Genomic DNA, 25,118 nt, shown 5'->3' with positions numbered 1-25,118 from the left:
TGCAGCCGCTCCACGTTGTGCAGCCGTCCTCGCCTCCCCATTGGCCAGCTCTTCAGGCAAAGCTTCGCTCCTCCCGGAGGGGCGGGCCTCCTCGTCCCCGCGCCTCTCTGGAAAGGCCCGGGTTCCCTGAAGCCTTGGAGGGACGACTAGGGCACGCCACAGGCTGGCCCCTTCCTGGCCACTCTATGCTGGCCCGAGTCACCTCCGCCTGGCTGTGCACTGGGGCTGAGCCGCAGACTGACACCCCTGGGATCCGAGAGTTGCAGTGGGAGGGGGCAGAAGCGAACTGGCGGGAGATGCGGGAGGCGAGCGGCGGGGAGCTGCCGCCGGGCCGCGCTGGCAGGTGAAGTGCAGCGCGGGTGGACGTGGAGCGGGGTGGGCCGGCTCTCGCTGAGGGCAGGGCGCTACGCGCGGGCTGGCGGGGGAGGGCACGCGCTGTCCGGAGGTGTCAGTCTGAGGCGCATGCGTGCACGGCGGGCCTGGCCCGGCCTATGTATTGGGTTGGCGCCCGCGCCAGCTGAGATCCGAGCGGTAGCGGGTCTGGCGGTGAGGAAGTAGTGGGCGTACGGGGGATGCGGGAAGAAAGAAAGCCTCGCTGGGCAGATCCATCCCGCCGGCGGGAGCCTAAGGGAAGGAAAGTGGGAGCGCTGAGACCTAGGCGACTGGGGGGAATGGGTCCCCGCGTTCTGTCCCTGTCAGGACCCTTGGCAGGGGACGAGGAAGCGATGTGGGATATAGGGCTGCCGCTAAGTGGGAGACCACGGGAAAGCCCTTCATCCTAGGGGCTTCTCTATCCCACCCTCATTTGGGGAGCTATCCCGCGGGAGAGAGGATGGAGGTCTGGGTCCCCTTCACGGGGAGAAAATTTCCCGACCAGCTCAGTTTCCCCCTTTCTTTAACTCCTTTTCCTTCCCCCCACCCCGCATCTGGAGTCGGGTCTCGATGCCCCTCCAAACGGCGGGCAGGGCCCGGTGGGGCTGAGAAGGAGGGAAAAGAGACTGGAGGACGTGACACCAGTCTCAGTTCCCTCCGCCCCCTGCTTCCCCGCCACCGCCGCTCTCCAAATTGGCGCGGAACCGGCTCCTCCACAGCGTTTCGCCTCCACAACCCCCTCCGCGGCTCGTCCAGGATGGGAGGCGGGTCGTGGGGGCACCGCCCAAGCCCCACTCTGGGTGCACAGGGGAGAGGGAAGAGGACCCAGAAAAACTCGTTTGGGGAGCCCTGCCTCACTGCGCGTTCAGGGTGCTGGGGGTCCTTTGTCAACTTTGAAGACACTCGCGTCCCGGCTGTACGTACGGATCAGGAAATGCACGGATGTGTCCAACATTAATTACCATGAGATAACTACAGTGAAGGAGATAGCATGGTAAAATGGCTCAGGCCACCTTCTGAGGGACTTAGCTGTAACCTCCGAACCAGCGTCTAATTGGAACTTGCACTTGCACTTGAAGAATGTGGATGACAATGTGCTTGACTCTGGTTTTTCCTCTCCACCTTTCAGAGGTTTCATACACCTGAAAGAAGAGAATGTCAAGACGCAGGTAAAATTCATTATTTGTCTTGGAGACATGTTTCAAAATTAGCTGCTGCCTTTGACTTACTAATTAAACTTGTTTTGGAAAATTCACCGTAGTAGCCGTTTACAAACAAGCTAAGCAGCAGCCCCAGCCCCAGCCCAGCCAGACGGAGTCCCCACAAGAAGCCCAGATAATCCAGGCCAAAAAGGAAAACAGCCCAGGTGATTTAAAGAGAAAGAAAGAGGGAGGGAGGAAATTCCTTGCTGGGACCTTTGTTTACTAATGGTCTTTTCTATTTTTCAGGATGTCAAAAAGAGAAAGGAGGAGAAGGTCACCAAGAAACAGCAGTATGAGATTAAGGTAATGCAGAACTGGGCTGGGTGGGTTTGGGGTAAACAAACGCAGCATAGGAGAATAAGAAGAGAATTGTGCGTTACTGCTTTGCAATAGAAAGATTCCTCTGACACTTTTACTTCTAATGCCCCTAGAGGTCAGCAGGAAGGTGCTTATCTTTGGGTGGTTTATATGTACCTAAATCCTACCACAGCTGCAGAGTAAGTTTGCCTTGAAGCAGCTGGTTCCTTTTTGTAAATCCCTCCCTCTTGGAGCTGCCTGGTGCACCAGGGCCCGCCTAATCTGTCCAATATACTGCTCTTTGTTCCCTCTCAGACTATAGTGGAGGGTTCTAATAGCTGCTTCTTAGGCATAAATAGGATGTGAGATCACTGATAGCCTGGCACCCAGCCTTTTGCTACCTTTTCTTCCTATGTGTTGTACAGAAAGCACTTTAGAGACAGTGATTCCCTTTGAAACCAGCATTGTTGGGGAAAGGGTCCTCTAAGTAATTGATTCCATTTTTAAGATTTTGCCTTCAAGTATTCTGAAGTATCAGAGCAGGCTTAGCTAGAAGAAAAAAAAAAAAGAGCATTCTATAAAAAATTGTGCCCTGCTATTGCTAGATACAGAGAACTGCAATTTTATGATTTTGAAAGTGGTTAATATTTTAGACTACCGATGCATTTTGTTACCACTCCATCAATACCTAATGTCTTGTATTACTATAATTGTATTTTGGTATCTAAAGCATCCTGTTACCCTTTATGAAGATTGTCAGCTATGTTAGCTAAAACTACAGATTGTTTAAAATATTATTTTTCATTTATGAAAGATCCAGGACAGAAGCTAAGGTTTCCTATTGCACAAATAGATTCTTTTTTTTTAATGACAATTGTTGGCCACCTGTATTATCTGGGGGGATCAGTCCTTGCATTATCATTGAAACACCCCACAAAGAAATAGGAAAAAGTGACTTCTCCAGATTTACAAATTACAGATTTAAAAATATTTTAATTAAGCCATCACCTTTGCCTGATCTAAGGTAAGAAAAATTTCGGTAATTTTATATCACAGATGAAAATTGTACTGATTTAATACCTTACACAATTTTATCTTTTGTATTCATTATAAAATAGAAAAACTTATAAAAATTGCTTTCTTGACTAACGTTTAAGCATATATCATTTTATATGAGTAGTGCTAGTTGTAATCGGTATGGGTATTTAAAACACTGATTCTATAAAATTTTCATTTGCTTGCTGAGTACTATAAGACTTAACAGAACTGAATTATTTTTAATGGAGTTTAAATAATTCATCTAAGTTGTTAAGATAGAAGCATTTTAACACTTATGGCTTTTTCAACTGATATATCAACCCTATTTATTTCTTACCAAGCTTAGTTAGGTCTATATTTCATTCTTTTTTCTAGTCCATGATTTCAATTTAATATGAAAAACATAGTGTAATAATTTGTTTGGCTTTAATAAACAGATTAATGGAATCAGACACTTAAATTCCCTAATCCCCTCTCGCCCATACCCCACCTTACCCCCACTATTGGTGACTCTACTATTGATCTATTTGCAGGTGATTGAGACTTACTTCTACTGAAATCATATGCTTTAAATATTTAACTCTTTTAGTATTGCTCTTGAGAAATCATGGTTACCTTTAACTTTATAAATTAAAAATGAGTGGGACTATAAAGCACTCTTTTGAAATCTACTCTTTTGAAATCAATTTAGGTTATCATAGTTCAGTTTTTTACTGTATTATTTCAGGCTTCTACTTTCTCCTGCAAAAGAAATGGTTTCTAAATATTAAGGAAGAAATTTTTTCCTAATTTACTTTGAGCTTCCAAGTTCTACCTTCAAGTCTGAAAGTTAAGTTTAGGCTTCTACTTTCTCCTGCAAAAGAAATGGTTTCTAAATATTAAGGAAGAAATTTTTTCCTAATTTACTTTGAGCTTCCAAGTTCTACCTTCAAGTCTGAAAGTTAAGTTTATTTTGTGTGAAACAGATAGCTTGTATATTATGTGGATCACACAATTTAAATTATATCTTTTTTCCCTTTTCCATAGCTGGGGATGTTCAAAGGAGGTTTAGCTAAACATGTTTAAAAAAGAAAGCAAATATGTTCATGACAAGCATTTTGAAGTTCTGCATTCTGACTTGGAACCACAGACGAGGTCAATACTTCTAGACTGGCTTTTTAGAGGTATGTTCCAGCAATATAAATTTCCTTTGTCTCTGTATGATGGGAAAATATTTAGATGTAAATGTGTGTTTTCCATGTGCTCTCAGGGTATATTATCCATTGCCAGCAAGCCCTCTTTTTTGGAGTACTTACTATAATTGATAGTACCCAAAGTGGAAAATCACTTTCTATAAGAATAAAGTCATAGGGACAGAGCCACTACGTACAACCCAAACCAATTCAGAATTCCTGGTATCTGTGGGCACTGTTCCCGGTGCCAAGGACACCTAAGATAAATAGAATATATAGTTGATTAGGTTTGGGATTCTTCTATGCAAAGTGAAGAACCAGGACTGGGCTTCAGGGCCCTCGAAAGTCCTTTTCTGCATTCCAAAATCAAATTATGATTAGAAATCCTGACTTCTATGTTCTAAACCATAATGTGGCTTTGTATATTTGGAAGCTCTAAGCTCTCTAGTCTGTGTGCTTCTCTTTATTATATATGTAAATTCCTTTCAGAAATACACTATACCATTAATTTAAAGGAATAACAGTGATCCTAAAGTCCCTATAGATCTGTGCCAGAATTTTCTCTCGTTACGCCCATTCCCTTTCTCTGAATAATTCTAAGAGTCTCTAAAGTTAGTATTGAGGAAATGATTACTTCTGTTGACATAAAACTAATTTTCCACCAGCCCTTGGATATTTGCTGTCTACAGTGTGTCTTTAAGATAGAGATGATGCATTCCACTGGAGAAAGACTACATTTTTTGGTGGAGTAGCACAGGGCAGAGTAGATCTCAGAAGCTATCAGAAAAGATTTTAAGACTACAAAATGTTGTCCTTTTGCATCAGGTCATCTTGTTCCTTATTCTGACTAGAAGAAAAGATTATATTTTAATTGTGTGGGTATAAGATGGAATCAAATTAAGCACAATTACATTAATTAAAAAAATTTTTCCTTTTCATGTTATAGTGATTTTTATCCAGCATTTGTCCCATCCAATTTATTCCTATTTTTCCTAAATATGATTATATATACAAAACTGTATGGAATATAATAAATCCAGCAGTGTTAAACTCTACTTTGTCTTAGAATGTTCTTTCAGTCTAGGAATGCAAAGATGGTTCAACATTTGAAAATCTATTATTACCTTAGCAGTTAAATGAGAACAATCCTAAGATCTCAGTAGATGCAAAAGACATTTTTTGAAATTCAGCATCCATTCCTGATTTTAAAATACATAGTAAGCTAGGAATAGGAGATTTCCTTAATATATTATGTTTATTAGAAACTCACGTATCTATGTCCTTCTGTTTCCTCATCTCCAAAATGGGGATACTGGTACCTGCTTTATGGAGTTGTGAAAATTAAAACTTTCCGTATAGTAAGTGTGGAAATGACAGCTACTATTTATTATTATTAACAACAGTGAAACATCACAGCAATTCCTATTAAAGTTAGAAATAAGAGATAAGATAAAGGTTTTTGTCTGTCACCAGTTATTTCATTCAGTATTCTATAATTCTTAGCCAGTGCAGTAAAATGAAAAATAAATGAGGTAAAAACATATGAAAAAATATATAAAACTAATAAGAGTAAATGAGGATGGTAAAAGATTTATCTCATCAGTACATGATCATTTCTTTTTCTCTCCTATCTTAGCTTTGGTATCTTAAAAAGCAAAGTTTGGCATAAAATTATTCTGAAGTCTGGTATGCTAAGAGATGACTTTCTAATTTAGAGATATTTGGAGGATAATATTTAAATGTTTGGATTCTTCTCTAGGTATGTGAAGTATACACACTTCATAGGGAAACATTTTATCTCGCACAAGACTTTTTTGATAGATTTATGTTGACACAAAAGGATATAAATAAAAATATACTTCAGCTCATTGGAATTACCTCATTGTTCATTGCTTCCAAACTTGAGGTAAGTTCTCAGTTTATTCATAGATATATTTATCCTAAACTTTTGTTCTTTAATCAACACATTGAATCTCAGAAAACATTATTATTTTTGGTATTAACTCTTTAGGAAAAATGAGTGGTTTTGTGCCTTAGTACATTTTTTGAGTGTTATGATGAGGATGGATAAATTATCATAGTTCTCCTCTGCAGTGTCTGAGCCTATTATAAGTCTCAGTTTATATTCTGGAATTAATATCTAGGTGAAATGTTCTATGGCTCATTCTGCTTAACAAAATGTATCAGTATTGTCCTTATATTCGTAATTATGGTCCTTGGATTCAATAGAATGGTCTTTGAAAACTAAACAGCCAATCAAATCAAAGAAGTGGTTTAGAATCCATGGTCTATCCAGGCTAATACTTTTGTATCTGATGGTGCCATGATACAAGGCATCTACTTTCCTGTCTTAGATTTTCTTTCACATAATCTCAATCTACTTTTCTTAAACAATATAGATATTATAAATACTTTCATCTAAAAGTTTTGCAGCTGGTATCATCTTGAGGGTAGGAGAAGGATTGTGATCATATGTTAATTTTCTTAAGTGTATTTTTTTATTCCAAATGTTTCTTTTGAGCTTTAAGAGCTATCCCCAAATTCTGCCAAATTTAGCACATAAGTTTGTCTTCAGTCTATCCTTACCTGAAATCATACTGCGTTTCATATTTCTAGATTGAAAAACTGTTCTTTAGCCTGTTCTCCTATGTGGCAGGCATCTCTTCTAATCCTTTGATCATTCTGGTTCTTTTCTGTACCAAGACAGACTTGCTGTCAGCCAAGCTGCACAAAATATTTTTTGATTAACCTTTATTTGGCTCCAGGGTAAATGAAATGTTTTTAGTTTCTAAACTTCATTTGTTGAGTGTCTTGTTTGATCTGACCAACATACTAGGCAATCTTTAAACAAGTTTGAGTTTTTGTTTTTTAACTGAAATGACTGCAACATTCTAGTAGTTTAAAACTAAAATTCAAAGTCAATTTCTATGAAAATAAGTCTTGATAATCAATATAGTTGCTACTTTAGATACCTAAATATGAAAAACATCTTAAACAAGGTTGTTTTGGCTATAGTAGAACTATTTTACTAAGATTTATAATTATTTTGTGAAGCTGTCCTTAAAACTTAAGGCCACTTGTGTGGTCTCATTTTTAATTCTTTTACTCTCAGTCTCAATTGTGCTTAATAATACATTCCAATTTAAAGGAAATCTATGCTCCTAAACTCCAAAAGTTTGCTTATGTCACTGACGGTGCTTGCAGTGAAGAGGATATCTTAAGGATGGAACTCATTATATTAAAGGTAATAATAATTATGTCTTTATTTCTAGTTGCACCTTAGTATTTATGACTGAATCTCAAATACTACAATGTAAATAGTCAAAACTAAGGTTTTTAGTATTAGAATCCAGTTCTAAGAGGTTAAATGCATCAAAATATTGACAGTGGTTATGGGTGGGAGGAGAATTTACTTAATCTCTAAACTCTACTATATAACGTAGTATATGTCCCTACATTCATTAACAGGCATTTTTTAATTTCATTAACAGGCTTTAAAATAGGAACTTTGTCCTGTAACAATCATCTCCTGGCTAAATCTCTTTCTCCAAGTTGATGCGCTTAAAGATGCTCCTAAAGTTCTTCTACCTCAGTATTCTCAGGAAACATTCATTCAAATAGCTCAGGTATTGACATTTTTATTGAATATATCTAATGTTATTGTTAATTACAAGTTTGTTTAGTGTATATATAGTCTTAAATAGGCTACACAACAAAGTAATGGCACACTGAATTAAATTCACTCCTTAACTGACTAGATGCATAAAATTTTGTCTCCAATATTTATACGTTGCTTAATAATTCTAGGAAACAAAGTCCTTAAACTTTTACGAGTATTTTTATTCTTTAGGAGTCCAAAATAGATAAATATCTTTTTGATATAAAATGGGGAACAGCATTTTTCAGGCAGTTGTCTTTAGACTTGCCATGATACAGAATTTTTCTGTGTGGTTCTTATTCTCTTTATATTTGAATACACAGGGTACCTATTTAGGTTACATATTAGAATTAAAGTCACCTTATTTTGTTATGAGATTTTTTAAAACTTAAGTTCAACTTAAACTTTCCTAGGCTAGCATATAGCAAATACTCTAACAAATATTATTTGGCATTCTTATCAAAAAATGGGGGTGGGGGCTGGTGCTACACCAAGGTCAAGGGTTAAGATCCCTGTATTGGCCAGCCACCAAAAAACAAAAACAATGACAAAATGAAAGGGGGGAGGCAGTGGCTAGAGAGGCATAGTCTAGATTAGATCATAATGGGTCTTTAAGAAGCCAGAAATTGGGCTGGCCCATTAATTCAGTTGGTTAGAGCACAGCCTTGTAACACCAAGGTCATGGGTTCGGAGCTCTATACTAGTCAGTCAACACAAAAAGCAAAACCAAACAAACAAAGTCAGAAATCTATTCTATAGGCTGATTATTTAAACTACTGCAAGGTTTTAAATCAGGCAAGTTACATTTTAAGAAAGATAATTTAGACTGCAGTGAAGCAGATAGACTAGAAGGAAACTGGTTATAAGAAATGAGATTAGTTAAAAGGCACTATAATCCAGACAGGAGTTAATCCTCTGATTAGTTAGAGGAGGAAGAATTCCATTCTTTCTTTCCTGCTTCTCTTAATATCTTAGACTGCTGTATCTGCCATATACAAGTGAAAAAAAATCTACATTCTTATTCAACATAGGATGTGAAAATCTTACACATGGAATCAAAGGCACAATGAGTATTAAGTCACTCAGGTAAAATTTGTGTTCTAAACCTAGTTAGCCCCTCATGAATACTAAAATTGGATAATCAATAAATATACTGGAATTGGTTCATTTTGCAAAACTTTCTAATAAAGGCTTATTATCCAGTCAGAATTCCCAACATCCCAGATTGTCATAGGCAGTTACACCCTTTTGACACAGGGTAAACCTTTGATAAACTGATAAATTATGAAAGCAGTTTTTAGAGTTATATAATAGTAATATTTCACTTCTGATTCGTCTCCTATTCCTGCCTTCTGGACCAATGAGGACAAGTATAATTTAAATTTTATTCCACTGGACAGACCTCAAACCTCTGAAATCTAGCCCTTTTACACCGTTCCACTGCTCCTGTTCAGCTCTCTTATTGCCTGGATTATACTGCCTCAATTAATCTCACTGCTCGTAAACATGTCCCCTTCTAGTCTGTCCGCTTCACTATGGTCTAAGATATCTTTCTTAAAATGTAACTTTCCCGATTTAAAACCTTCCATTAGTTTAATCAGCCTATAGAATTAGTTTAATCTGACTTTTTAAAGTCCTTTTACGAGGGTACTTCAAGTTCATGGAGATTCGTATTATCTTTTAATTCTATTTTCCACCAACCTTTTGAAGTACTCTTGTATGATCTAATCTAGACCATGCCTCTCTCTAGCTGCCCCCACTTTTTGATAAGAAATAACTCCTTGCTTTTTTCATATTTTTCACCTTAGGTTTTCTGAACTACTTGAGTTCCAAGAAATGTCCCTATACCTAGCACATTCTCTACCTCCCAGTCTTCCTGGCTGCCTTGTCTTTGAAGATTCATGTCAGGCATCAGAAGCCTGCACTGTCTTCTCCAGTCTGGATTAGGTGCCCTTCCTGCTAGTGCATATCACACTGCATTGCAACAATGCTTTCTTTGTTTAGTTACTCCCTGCCCTACAATCCTAAGACTTGACTTCCTTTGGGGTGGTGGCTTATTTATTTTTGGAGAATTTTAGCAATTCCTGGCATATGGTCCACATGATAAATTCACTAAAGTGTAGCTGACTGATGTTTAGTAGGGACATGTAGTTACTCATTCTCCTCCTCCTAAATTAATTGTACTTTTGTTTTTCCTTTGTTAGCTTTTAGATCTGTGTACTCTAGCCATTGATTCATTAGAGTTCCAGTACAGAATACTGGCTGCTGCTGCCATATGCCATTTTACCTCCATTGAAGTAGTGAAGAAAGCCTCAGGTAAGTCTATATTTTGTTGTCTTCTTACCTGTTCAGAACTTGTAATGGGACTTTAACATCCAGCTAAATATGTATTTAAAACTTTAGCAGAAAAATTTAGCAGTTTGGTGATTATCTTTTCTGTTAGAAGCTCTTTCCAATCTTTGGTGTGCCAAATGGAATTTACATTCATTTGAAGTGAATTAACATGATTATAGTTCTGCTTTAAGAGTTCTTTGGGATTTGACAATTTCAACTTCTTATGCAGAAGATAGTTAAGAAGTTCTGAAGTCCTTTCCCCTTCAAGATAGTCATGTTATAAACACTGAGAATGATAATCTCTTTTGATTTGCTAAACTTGTTGATTTTTATTTATTTTGGTTTCTTTTTGAGTTTTAAAATAACTGTCTTAAAATTTGGAAGCAAGAGCAAATATATTAGGCATATATATGTAAGAGTTTCTGATGTACAACCCTCACATTTTTCTAACTTTTTCCTATTTAGGTTTGGAATGGGACAACATTTCAGAATGTGTAGACTGGATGGTGCCATTTGTTAGTGTAGTAAAAAGTACTAGTCCAGTGAAGCTGCACATAATATCCAGACACATACAAATTATTTGGATATGCTGGTATGTTTTTTGTATGGGTTTTTGTCTTGCTACCTAGTAAGTCACTGAAACCGTACTATGGTCTACTACACTTCAGGCAGTTATATAAGATGGTAAGGGGGAAAGTAAGTTAATGGCATACTGATTTCAAAATGTAGAAAAGTTAATAAAATTTACCTTGAAGTCAAAACAGGATTTGTGAAGCTTCACAAGATCAATGCCAATAGTCTAGGTAAGGGTTAAAATATATATATATGATATACGCAGTTCAAATTGTTAAGCCTTCAAAATATGACTATTCACACTTGTAAAGACATAAAGAGACCATAATGGGCCCGCATAGTATCAAAATAAATACTTAGAAGTCTGGTTTGACTTTGTTTTACTATATCAATGCATGATTTCTTCGTATGTACAGGATGAAGTAAATTACATAAACACCTTCAGAAAAGGGGGACAGTTGTCACCAGTGTGCAGTGGAGGCATTATGACACCACCGAAGAGCACCGAAAAACCACCAGGAAAACACTAAAGAAGTTAACTAAGCAAGTTGGAATTGACCAAGTCCTGGGTAGAATTTCATACAACTGTACTACTAAAGTTTTACAGGATAACAGTGCTGTGATTGTCCTAGCCAATTCAGAGGTTACACTGCCATTCTTTGATTTTCAGAACCACTTAAAATTGGCACTAAAGAAGAAATTTGTTTAATTACTATATTAGCTGTTAAAGAAACAACAGGACTTGTTTATGAAGATGATTTCATTCCTAAGGTTACTGAATAGACGCTAGCCATGATTTATGCCATAGCAACTTTTTTTTGGATCCAGTGTTACTATGTTTATCTTGACAAACTAGGAATTTTATCATTGCAGTTTAGACTAGATAAGTGCTACCTTAAAGGGTACATTAAGTGATGTAGTACTTTGAATCTAGCTTTTAGATTCTCAAAATTCCTATTCTTGACTAGTGCAATTTGGTTCTTGAAAATAAAAATTTAATCTTGTTTAGGAAGGTTTAGTTTTGTAATAAGGTAACTAATTTATCTATAGCTGCTTTAGCAAGCTATTATAAAACTTGAATTTTTACAAATGGTGAAATATAACCTGTTTTTTAACTAGTTTATTTGTCTTGCCATAACATATTTTTTTAACTAGTGAGGCTTAGACAAACGTGTTGTCTAAACTGTGCTCTAAACAGTGGGAGTACCAAAGAAATTATCAACAAGACAAATGCGTGGCTTCTACTTGGGGCTTTATTTGACATATACTTGCTTTTATAATAACCTTTTTGTATATCACAATTTGGGTGAAAAACTTAAGTACAGTTTCAAACTATTTATATAGGAAAGTCACAAGATATCCCTAAGAATTTTTTTTTTTTTTTTTAAATTTTTAGTGTGACTAAGGCTTTATTTATGTTTGCAAAATTCTTAAGGTCCTTTTTAAATTCTTACATTATAAGGACAGTATCAAAGTGATAAAGCTTAACACTTGACCTAAACTTGTATTTTCTTAAATGTATACTGACTCCTAGAAATATATTTATTGAAAAAAAAAAAAAAAAGACATAAGAACTTCCTGTATATAGACTAGCTACTTCTACATAAATATTTCAGTTTTTAAAAAATAAATTTCAGGGCTGGCCCCCATGGCTCACTCGGGAGAGTGTGGTGCTGATAACACCAACTCCACGGGTTCGGATCCCTATATAGGGATGGCCAGTTAGCTCACTGGCTGAGCGTGGTGCAGACAGCACCAAGCCAAGGGTTAAATCTCCTTACCAGTCATCTTTTAGAAAAAATAAATAAATAAATAAAATAATAGATAGATGTCAGGCTCAAAGTAGATTTAATTAGAAAAAATTATACTAGATTGCTAGTTTATTTTGTTATCAGATATGTGAATCTCTTCTCCCTTTGAAGAAATTATAACTTTAAGCTATTGTTACAGTATGAAGTCTTCTGTATAGTTTTTGTTTTAAACTAATATTTGTTTTAGTATTTTCTCTGAAAACACCACTAAATGTGTACATATGTATTATATAAACAATCTTTTAATACTATTTATTTTTAGCCCATTGTTTAAGAAATAAAAGTTAAAAAACTTTAACGGCTTAAAAGTAAAGTTTTGCCATTGCTTGCAGAAACTTTTTTTTCCTTCTCTGCGCTGCCAGCTGTAACACTTCTGGGTTGCTTGCATTCAATTCTGTCTGGCCGATGGCTTTGATCTTCCAAAAGAGAAAAGTGATGTTATTAGAGGTCTGGTCAAAAATTGTCTTGCTGTTATACATAATATAAAGCTACCTACATGCTAACAGTGATCAAGTTAGTTTACTGATTAACTGAACCTCTAACTGCAAAACCCAAAAGTTGTGGGAAAGATTGACTAGAGCCACTCTTAAGGAAAGGATCAATTACTGAACCACAGTTTATGGAATTAATTTCAGTGGTGTTTCATTACATTAAGTAAGTTCGTGTAAGTTTACTTGACTGAAGATAACAGTAAGTGAACTCCATGTGGTAATTTGACATATTTTTTACAGTTACATTAAGGTTGAGAATAGTTCGAAAAATCACAATTCATGTTTCAGGGTTTCACTTTTTTAATGGGCACAAATATCTAGTTGCCCAGCATTATAATAGCATATGGTAGCTTAACTTTTCATGATCAGAAAAACGTATCGCTACTAGCCAGCAGCCAAAAAAGAAAAAAAGGATCTCTACCTACTAAATATCCATAACAGTTTTCTGCTATAGAGTGTTTAGTGAGAACATAGTTTAAGATCTTAGAATCTACCTTTAGATTAAAAATAAAATAAAATAAGAACTTCTTCAAACAACAAGACTATTCTGACATGTGGCTTGACGGGAGGTATGAATATTCAGAAATCATCACCAGTTGGGTGTGGAGGTTATGGAATAGGAGGAATTGCCTGGATGATGCCATTTCAATATGAAGGAATTCATATGGCAAAGGCTAGTAGTCGATATAACTAAAGAGTTGTTTCAAACAAACAAGGTATCCCAAAGACAACTGGCTGTAGAAGTCCAATGTGTAAGACAGAAGTTGGAATAGGAGCCAAGAGACATCTGAAAAATAATATACCCCATGTGGGTAGGAGTCAAAACTGTGAGTGGATGAGATTACCTAGGGAGAATGCAGGGTGATCAGAAAATAACCCAAGGACTAATTTCTTGGGAAAACCAAGTTTAAGGGGTGGGCAGAGGGAGATACCAACAAGAAAAAAAAGGAAGAACAGTCAGGGAACATAATTGAATAAAAATGATGTCCAGGAAGCCTAAGGAATAAAGAATTTAAAGAAAGGAGATGTAAACAATAGGAAAAGGACTGAAAAATATCCACTGGAATTGGCATTTGGTGACTCTTGAGAGAACATTAAAGAGTGGAGCTGGCAGAAGTCAAATTGCACTGGGTTGAAGAGCTTCAAAAAATTAGGCAGAGAGGGATGAGAGGTGGCTAGAGGTAGAGGTACAGTATAGAAAAGTTTGTATTAGGATAAGATTCTTTTATAGACTATGGAAAGATTGATAATACAGGAAAGAAAATAATTAAAAGATCCCTGAAGGAATAGATCAAAAGTGTAAAAATCTGCTTTCATCAAAAAGTAGTATGACTCTTTCACTGACTGGAATAATGGGCTTAACAATGAATACAGCTGTAGATTATTGTGGAGGTAGAAAGCAGGGAGGGACTTGAAACAGGAATTTGAAGTGGAACTCAGAGCCACAATTCCCAAGACTGTAACTTCCATGAAAACGGGCTAGTCAGTTTTTTTTCTGGTCTATCCTAAGCCTACAAGAGGCAAAGAAGTAATTGAGAAGTAAAAGGTAGAAAGAAAACAGAGGGAAAGTGTAAAACAGACCACTAACTAGTCGCAGGTAAAACAAGTAAAAGCGCTGAGGGGCCAGCTAAGGTTGGAAACTGTGGTTTGGTAGTGGTGCCAGTTTGTATGGTTGTAGTACTTTCCAACACAACTCAGTGGCCCAAGAAAAGAAAAACATAAATTCCTGAACTGATTCAGGGCTAGGACTTGTTTCCAAATGGGATAAAAGACAAAAAGGCAAAGATGCTGAAAATATTGGTCAAAGAGTAGTTCTCACGGTCAACCACAGATAGCAGGGTTTCCCAAACCTGGTTTGTCATCAGATTGCCTAAGAAACTTATTGGATCTAGGCCGTCACCTCAGACCAAGTGAATCAGTATCTCTGAGTACACAGACTGAAATTTGCTGTACTTGGATGGAATGGCCTGACAGACTGAGAAAAAATCCTATCCCAAACCTGACCATCTTACTTATCAGGAGGAATCAGGAAGGCAGAGAAAGTTTACTGGCAGAGAGTGGGTTGCAGTATAAGATCTTATGTAGAACAATTTTGGCTGACAATATAGTATGGCTATGGGTGTGGATGGATGGCATGGGGTGAAGATGATGATCAATGGAACTGAGGCTGGCAAGGACCTATGAAGATAAGGGTGACACAGAAGCTCATCATGTCTTTTGGCAAATATAGAGGAATAACCAGGAAGTTAGATGAGCTAGTAAGGAGTAGGTATAAGCTTCAAAGAAGAAGCTTAAAGAAGGATATAAGTAGAAATAGTTTGAGGGCTGGCCAATTAGCTCAGCTGTTAGAGAACAGTGTTATTCCAAGGTCAAGGGTCCAGATCCCTGTACTGGCCAGCCACCAAAAAAAAAATAGAAAGAAAGAAAGAAAGAAAGAAAATGAAAAAAGGTTTGGAAATAGCAAAGGGAGCTGGGAAAACTTCAATACTGTCTTCCAGCCCCAGGTAAACTGAAAATTCCACCTCTTTTTTTTGGGGGGGTGGCTGGCCTGGACAGGGATCCAAACCCTGTGACCTTGGCGTTATAAGGCTGCAATTGAATCAACTGAGCTAACTAACTGGCCAGCCCAACCCCAGGTAAACTGAAAATGGGAGGAGTGGCCTCCAATCAAGTGGAACTGGCTTCATATTTTTTTGTTATTGTTTTTAAAAGGTGCTGTTATTCTGTTTCCTCTAAGTAATGGGTGTATAATTTAGTCCAAGTACAAAGTTTTAAAAGACACATAATAAACAGCATATACATTTTATTAATATGAGTGAAAGAGCAAAGAAAATATCTGTGGTTATACTGACGCAACAAATATTAGGCAACTAAAAATGGACATAAAATTTAAAATGTTTTGGCCCATAAGTCAAATTTAAATAAATTATTCATCTATTCAGTAATTATTGAGCACCTAGTAGGTGCCAGGCACCATTCTAGGTACCAACTATGACAAAACCATGTCCTTACCCTCATGGGGGAAATAGACAATAAATAAATATATAGCATATCAGATACTGATAAATGTTATGGAGAAAAATTTTAAAGGGAAATAAGAATAAGAGAATTAGAGGAAAAAGGAGTAGAAATTTTCATTTTTTAAGATGCTCAAGGAAAGGATGATCACTAAGAAGGTGACAATTGAGGAGAGACCTGAGGGAAGTTGAATGTCCCTGGAAGAGAGTATTTCAAAGGCCTTTAGGTAGTGCATATTCTCATCATGTTCAAAGAACAGTAGGGGTATTGGTGTAGCAGAAGTCAGTGAGGGGGAAAGTCAGATAGGAAGGCTAGAGGTCAAGTTATATGTGGCCTGTAGGCCACTGTAAGGCCTTTGACTTTGTGCGAGATGAGAAACCACTCGTTTGGAACAGAGAAATGACATGATCTAACACTTTAAAATAAACTGAGATGGAACAGCTTATATTATCAAAAAAAGGACCTTTTAAAAAGTAAACACTGACAACCAAATTCTGGCAGTAAATAAGCACACAAAATATTTTTTTTGTTGGTCCAAATCTTAATTAATATTCTGGAAACTAAGTATATCATTGAAGAAAGACATAAGGGAACTTACTGCAATTTGTCTTTTATCTGTTTCTCCTCTTTTATGATGAAGATCTGAATGAATCAGTTAAGGATAATAAATCATAGTATTAAATATCATGACAGAATCTCAACTCTGTTTTTGGTTTGATTTGGAAAATACACAATATTAAATACTTTAATTTGCAGGCGTGAACTGTTCTAACATCACATACGTTGCTAAAAGGATACAAGTCAAGTATTCCAAAATGGTAACATCCCATATGTAGTCATAGGAGGAGTCCATAGCATCATGACTGAAAACAGAATTCAGTTATTTCCTCTTTTGTAAGCAGAAAAATTTCAACCTCATTTTATTTTAAAAATCGTTCATACATGTTTTGTTCCTGTAGTGACTTAAAGGCTGTTTTGTAGTCAATTTCTCTGAGGAACTGACATAAAATTGCCACCTGCATAAACAAAGATTTGAAAATGGTTTCATGTAATGACGACTGTCTTGGTTTTAGAGGGTAATCTTTAATTATTCTTACATAAAGAATATATTCTTTTAGAAGCCTTGCAGATTACGGTAACTGGGTCAGCTCATATTTATGGATTCCATTCAATTTTAATTTCAAAAACCTTTACAAAAGTATCTGTCTGACCAATATTTTCTTCATCAGTGACCTAACCCACAAATTTCTAGAGCTTTGTTTATTTGAATGAGAAGCTGGCAAAAAGTCAGTTCAGAAAACTGAACGGAAGGAGATGGAAAATTGCCAAGCTAAAGTGTCATGACATTCAAGAACATACACACAGAACATGCAATTAGACCTTTCACAGCTGACAATTACAGCACCTCATTTTGGTGAAATTTAGGCTGCCAGTGTGCTTAATAAAGAAAGCATCTATTTCAATCAGGTATGTGGGTCATATGTTCATCTCTTTAAAAAATATTTTTAACTTTTTATATAATTCACATACCATAAAAGTTACTCTTTTAAAGTACACAATTCAGTGGTTTTTAGTATATTCACAAAATTGTACAACCATCACTACTAATTCCAAAATATTTTCATTACCACCTCCTGCCCCCCAAAAACCCCATACCCATTAGCAGTCATTCTTCATTCCCTCTCCTCTCAAGCCGCTGGTAACCACTAATCTACTTTCCATCTCTACAGATTTGTCCATTCTGGACATATCATACAAATGGAATATAGTACACTGTGTGGCCTTCTGTGTCTGGCTTCTTTCACTTTGCATTATCTTTCAAGGTTCATCCATGTTGTAGCATGGATCAATACTTCATTCCTTTTTATGGTGAATAATATCTCACTATATGAATATAACACATTTTCTTTAGCCATTCATCATTTAATGGACATTTGGGTTATTTCTATTTTTTGGCTATTATGAATAATACTGCTACGAACATTCATGTACAACTTTTTCTGTGGACACGTTTTCAATTCTCGGGTATATATGTAGGAGTGGGATTACTGGATCATATGGTATTTCCTATGTTTAACTTTTTGAGGAACTGCCAAACTTTTCCTGAGGTTGAGATCATTTTATATTCCCATCAGCAATATATGAAGGTTCCAGTTTCTCCACACCCTCACCTACACTTGTTATTAGATGTCTTTTGATTATAGCCATCCTAGTGAAGGTAAAGTGGTATCTCACTGTGGTTTTGATTTGCATTTCCCTAATGACTAATGTATATATCTAATCTTAAATATAAGAAAACATACTTGAGAATGCTTCTTTTCTGTTTAAGAGGTTCAACTGTCGGTGTTTTCTAATTCATACTTTCACTTTAGTTAAGTTCTATAAACAACTAAAAATATTTTAAGAATATGTCAAACTCTTAAATACCACAAATTTAAGAAATTTGGTATGAAAAATAAAAGCTACTTTCCAGTCCAATGCTCTATATATATGTTATAAACTCTAACATACATGAAAATAAACTAACCTCATATTATAAACTAACCAGTGTGTGGCAATTCAAAGAATAACATTTTATCATTCGCTTTATTACCTACAAAGACAAAATCCTGATTATTTCCAAAAACTAGTTAACAGTTACAACAAATGTACCACTCTGGTACAGGATGTCAACAGAGGGCAAAGTTGTGCATGTGGGGATGGGATATATAGAAATCTGTACTTTCTACTCAATTTTGCTGTGAACTCTTAAAATGCTGTTAAAAGTAAAATTTTAAAAAACTAATAAAAAATTTTAATCTTGTTTCAAAAGCCACTTATTATAAATATTGAAAAATGCCATTTGTTAAGTCATGATACTGGTTCCATGAAATCATGCCATTTGTTTAAGTCATGATTTCAGAGGAAAGAGCACTATGTCAAAGGAAAATGAACAATATTTGATACCAGGGGTGAGGTTGTGGAGGAAATGGAGAGTAGGTCAAAGGGCACAGATTTGTAATTAGGCAGAATGAGTAAGTCTATTGATCTAATACATAGCATAAGGACTATAGTTAATAAATTTGCTTACAGTAGATTTTAAGCATTCTTATCTCAAAAAAAAGGGTAACTATGAAGGTAGTGGGTATGTTTCTCTGTCACAATCATTTCTCTACGTATAACAAAACAGTTGTAGGCCTTAAATATACACAAAAAATATAGAAAAAAATTGGGGATTTAGGAGATAGTATCAATATGATTTAAAGGCTGAATGGATGTTGGTGGGAGGGTCAGTACAGTAAGGAAAAAAGCCAAGGATGACCCTCAGGATTTGGACTTGGTCAACTCAAATGGTTAAACCAACATGTTTGATATTTTGGAGTTTGTTTTCTTTTTTTGGAAAGGCAGATGAGTTTATTAGGAGTTTACTACTTTACTGAAAAAGTAAAGTAAAACACTGAAATCAGTTTTGGACAGGTTGAATTTGAGGGGTTTTAGGGAAATCAAAGCAGCAACAGGCACTGGAAATATGAGCACTGAAAATATGGAGAGCAATCTGGTCTAGAGCCATCAACTTGGGAATTACCATCGCATACATGGAAATGGATAAGTTCAGCCAAAAAGGGACCCAGGAACAAGAACATGTAAAGGTAGGCAAGAAGAGAGGAAGCTCACAAAAACAACTTGCCTGGTCTGTGGGGCACAGACATCAGGGGGCACAGCCTTATTAAAGAAATCAGAACACACAGCTCCAGCTTGGAGGTAATAATGAAGAGCTGCTGAATATTTATTTGTTGCTGAAGTAGAAAATGGAGATAAAGAATTACCTATCACTGGATAGGACAGTTGGAAAAAGACAAGACCTCTTGTGAAGTGTCAGGTATAACTTTATGGAGTGACAAACCATAGATCTAGGGATAAAACTTTATACATATTCAGGTCAATACTGACAAAAACTGCCTTTATTTTTTTCCAACCACATTAAAGAAGCGATATAATAGATTCTTTGCCAGGGCTGGTTAGTCAGTTCAGTTGGTCAGAGTGCAGCCTTATGTACCAAGGTCAAGGGTTAAGAGCCCCATACTGGCCCACTGCCAAAAAATAAAAGATTCTTTGCCTCCTCAAACTGATTAGCCAACAATTTAGCTCAGATTTCTCACCAAATTTACTCTTACAGAATTTAGTATTTAGAGGTATTTATTTCCCAAATGTCCAAACTAGAAACATATTTTAATTTTTTGAGGTAGTTCAGAATCAGTATATCTATTCTGCAAGTGAACATTAAGATCTTGATGATAAATTCTTTTGGGGGCTGGGGTGAAAATGAGCATCAAAGTAAGCAATTATAATCTGGAGGAGAGAGGAATGACGTAGGTAGGGTATAGAAGAAACAAGACAGGTCATGAGTTAATTATTATTAAAGCTTGGTGTCAGATACACTGGGGTTGATTATACAATTCCTTCTACCTTTATATTTTGAACTTTCTTTTTTAAAAGAAACAACTCCTAAAAAACTAATCCTGAAATTATACTAGTCAGAAATTTCATTTGATCTGTACAATAACAGAAATATTGAAATTTCATATCAAGTTGGAAAACCCTATCTCATACAACCAGGGTGGGAGGTGGGGAGGATTAGAAATATATCTCTAAGAACACAAATAATTATCAAGAGTATCTGGAGAGATTTTAGAATCTTTAAATAGCAATTTTGCAAGCAAAACCTCGCCATCATTCCTTAATAATGTAATACCAACTTATTAGATGAAAAAGTGGTCACTCTTTTAAAAAAACAGAACAAAGGTAGTCAACATAAAATTAAAAGCATCTGAACCAAAGGTTCTACACCAAAAAATGCACAAATAAAACAATTATAGTTTTACTGTCTTAATTTTACCAAGGAAGAAGAGTAAGTCTCAAGAACAAAACTTTATAAAGTTTAATAAAGTAGTGTAATAAAATGTGTAATTTTCTTTCACTTCTAAATGCGCTACAAAACAAACAAAAGCAACATCTTACTTACTAAACTAAACGTCTGCCTGAATAATTAACCAGGAATGGTTGTTTGGATTTATATTGATATATACCAAACTAGCTCTTTCACTGTGATTGCCACAGCTTCAAAGTCCACAGACTGGAGGCTAAAGGAAGGACACTTAACATTAACCTCTAGTTTAACAGTTAACTTCAAATTCCATACATGCATTTATTAAAAACAAAAAGACCTAGCCAAAATTTAGGTGATCCTAAGTATAATGTTAAATATTACTAGGAGTAAGTATGTAAAAACTATCAAAACAACTAAATCTGAGAAAGTATGATAAGCTAACGTTTTATCGGGATTTGAAAACAATCTGATTTTTGTTTCCTTTTTTCAAAACGCCAAAGAGAGAAAACTAGAAAATACCAAAAAAAATCTTTATATCTTTTACAAATGTTTAAAGCATATAAAAGTGGCAGAACAAAGCCCTCATCTCTGCTTTTAGTACAATTTACAAGCAACAAAAAGTAAGACAGGCTCATAAAATTTCCCCAAATGATTTTTTACTTTTTTTATTTGGCGGGAGGGCGCTGGCTGGTATGGGGATCTGAACCCTTGACTTTGGTGTTATAATACTATGCACTAACCAACTGAGCTAACCACCCAGCCCCCAAATGATTTTTAAGTTCTGTTATCTAGAGGAAACCACTAAAAACAAGGGCTTAAACACTAACAATACTGCTATGTGGCTTTAAACCTACTTTATGGCTTCTTGTAAGAGTAACTGACGTTCACTGGCCCCAATGGGGTTAGAGGCTAGATGTGGCAAGTATACCACTTCAGTGCATTTCAGTAGCAACAGAGTCAAGTAGCAACAGGAATAGGGGAGGCTGCTCTGAGCATGGTTAAACATGGAAGTCTTGAGATACAGAATCAGAAGATAGAACTCTGAAGATTAAAAACCAGGTCAGCACCCAAGAAATACAGGTGATCGCTACTACCTCCTCAAAGCAGTAAAGCACAGTGGTAGAGAACACAGGCTCTGGATTCACACACAAATGAGGTTCAAGTCATGGCTCTATCATTTACAAAGTGAACTTGGACAAAGTACTTCTGTTGCCCTGAGGGATTAGATTTAACCATAGCTCACCACTATGCCCAGTACAGTGGGAAAGGAAGTGTGGTACTATTAGCAAATACCCAATTATTTACTTAACAACTGAGTTAGACTGGTTTATAACTATATTCTACAGACATTTATAAAATGTTAACAAGCCTAAGAATTCTATCTACCCATTAAACAGTTGGTTTTAAAATACTAATTCTTAATCCAGTGCCATTCTTACTATTCTTAGAATCAATAAAGATTATTGCTCAGGAGAAATACTTTTTCCGGTCAAACATTTAGTCACATTTCATTTTCTCTGGGTCAATTTACATTAAAGTATTTTTGTCATGAAGATAATAGTTAAGCCTACTATGTGCCAGTCCTTACTCTAAACACCTAGTTTAGAAAACATGTTAATTTACTTAATCCTCACTATTCTGAGGTAGGTACTATTCTTATACCCATTTTAGAGATGAGGAAAATGACACAGAAAGCAACTTACCCAAGGTCATATACCCAGTAAGTGGAGAGGCTGAGACTGGGACCCTATAAGTCTCGCTCAGAACCCCTACAGTAAGCCATTCTTCTGTCTCATTTATAAACACACACTGGAAATCAATCTGTACAGTTTAAACTTAGACAAAAGAGGTAATACCAAAGGGGTAATAAATACAACCACTAAAACCACCAACTAAAAAGGCAAAATTGTCTCTACCTGATTCTTGGATTGTTATCTAATATACCAAGTTTTATGTAAAAATTAGAAACACACTACAGTGGCACCTGCAGTTGGAATGCTGCGGAGCGTGCACATGTGCTTCAGGAAGCAGAGTGCTCCTCTGTGAACAAGCCTCAGTAAGTGGAGGGTAGGGTGACTCACCGCCTCCCCCCTTTTTTTCCCCTGGTGGGTGGCCAGTACAGGGAACCAACCTTTTAACCTTGACGTTACAAGAACGTGCTCTAACCAACTGAGCTAACCAGCCAGCCCTACTCACCCATTTTGACCCTACAAATCCCTATATGAGACACAGTGCTGCTTCCAATCTCTAAGAATGAGATGCAAATTACTTATTCTTATTCTACTGTCCACCTGCCTACCTACTCATCTTTTCTTCTTCAAAGATGCCAATGACAGCAATAAAATAAGGCCTGGACCTGCCCTTTAAGCACAAAGTAAGAAGACTGGGTGAGAGGGGAGGGAGGAAAAGAAAGTTTTGTGAGGAAATAAGTGGATTCTCCTATATGAGTAGTTGCTATGTGTGGGAAGAAAAAAAATGTAAATGCTTTGTTTTTCCACAAAATAAACATATTTTTCTCCCCTAAAAAATTCCATCATCTTATTCTGATTCTAAAGTGATGAAAGCAAGAGAGAAGATTTCTTAAAGTAATAATTAAAGAAGTTCCTATGGCAACTAAAAGGGAATGGGAGTCTTTGGCAATCACAGTATTAGAAGAGATCTATAAGGAATTATGGAAAAAAAATTATTTTCAAATGGATACTTGTAAAGGAGAAAAGATGCTGAAAACCTGACAGAAAGTCATTCTTTCATTACCCTCAACTTTCCAATTCTACTCACTGACAACTAATCAGGACCACTTAGATATTCTGCTCTTAGATATTATGTCTTATTTGTAATTTTTAGGAAGATAATTACTGTAACAGAGAAACACAAAGTTGGCTGGAGAATCCTAACAGATTTGTGGCCTTTTCATCAAATTATCTAAGGATATCTATACCAGTAGGAATGGATTCTAAGTACATAACTAATTCAATAAAATGTAAGCTGTACTATTACTTACTTGGGAATGGAAGATGGCCAAATAGAAATGTGTTCAGCTACAATATCATTCACAATGTCCTCCTTTTTAAAAAAAGGTGTGATTTAAAAAGAAATTCCTTTCAAATATACTTTTAAATGAAATTATGAAATACTGACCCAAACATTGTGAAGTTTCACAAAGAGTGACAAAATAATAATCAAAACCAATGATTCCTATGAGAAAGAAAACAAAGAATCCTTAAACAGTATATATATCTTTTAATAGTTCTCCTTTCAACCTCAGAGACATCAAGTATTTTCTTTCAAAAGACCCTTACTTTTTGGAAATTTAGCATCTGCTTTAGTTTAGAGCACACTAAAGATCAACTTCATTTTTAATCTCATGAAAAAATATCATAGCACACAACTTACATAAAAATTACTGTATTTAGGAGTCTGGCTTATGGTGCTATCTCCAGGCTCAACTCCTCATATAACTTTTGAAATTAAGTAAATAAATTGCTTTCTAACTAATATTTCCATTTACCTCCCCCCCAAAATTGACTTTTTGTTCCTTAAAATAATATTTAAAGGATGAAATGTAGGTTATGTCCAGCAAGTAAATATGACAATCCTATCAAGCAAAAATTAAAGCTAGGCTTCATACATCTACCCTTACTGTGGAGACTAGCCTATTATGGAGACAATTTTTAAAATACCTGCTCTATTCACTAAAACAGATGCAAAATAAACTTCTCCATTCAAATTAGCCCACCTCCAATAATGATTACTGAAGACGAGCATCTCAAGATGTCACACTAATAATTGAATCGACACTTGAAGCATTCATTTTTAAGTCATATTCTACAAAAATCAGCAACAGTAACTAGATATATTTTTAATAAAACTTACCCATAATTTGTTGACAAAAGAAAGCAGTTCACTCCTGTAAAAAATAAAAAAATTTTTTGAGCATCACATATTGCACACAGGTATTAATATTCAACTCTGTACCCCACATATGTACAATCAAATATGTTTCAATAAAAATTTTTGTATGCACATTTAATGTCAGAAATTAAAAATAACATCAAGTAAATTATAGGTGTGAAAGTTTATTCCTAACTCTCTAATTGTAGGAAAGGAGTATAATATTATATTGTCATACTAACCTGATAACATTTCTTCCCTGTTTTAATTACATGTGAAGTCTTCAGTACTATCCAACCTTAGACATTGTTGGTACTGAATTCCAGTTGATTATATTAAATGATTAAGTCTTTTAATATAACATATAAACAGAAGATATTTCCAAAGGTGGCCA

General features: G+C 36.1%; 2 pseudogenes; one reads left to right on the top strand and one right to left on the bottom strand.

The window, feature by feature from the left end:
• The first annotated feature begins 462 nt into the window (after window positions 1–462).
• Window positions 463–11,176, top strand: LOC134363661 (G1/S-specific cyclin-E2-like; annotated as a pseudogene).
• A 1,548-nt stretch (window positions 11,177–12,724) lies between these two features.
• The window catches only part of LOC134363660 (integrator complex subunit 8-like), a 42,907-nt pseudogene continuing 30,513 nt past the window's right edge, over window positions 12,725–25,118 (bottom strand).

The sequence above is a fragment of the Cynocephalus volans genome, chromosome 15 (assembly GCF_027409185.1).
Source record: "Cynocephalus volans isolate mCynVol1 chromosome 15, mCynVol1.pri, whole genome shotgun sequence".
NCBI classification, from domain to species: domain Eukaryota; kingdom Metazoa; phylum Chordata; class Mammalia; order Dermoptera; family Cynocephalidae; genus Cynocephalus; species Cynocephalus volans.
This window is presented reverse-complemented; position numbering and strand designations above follow the sequence as displayed.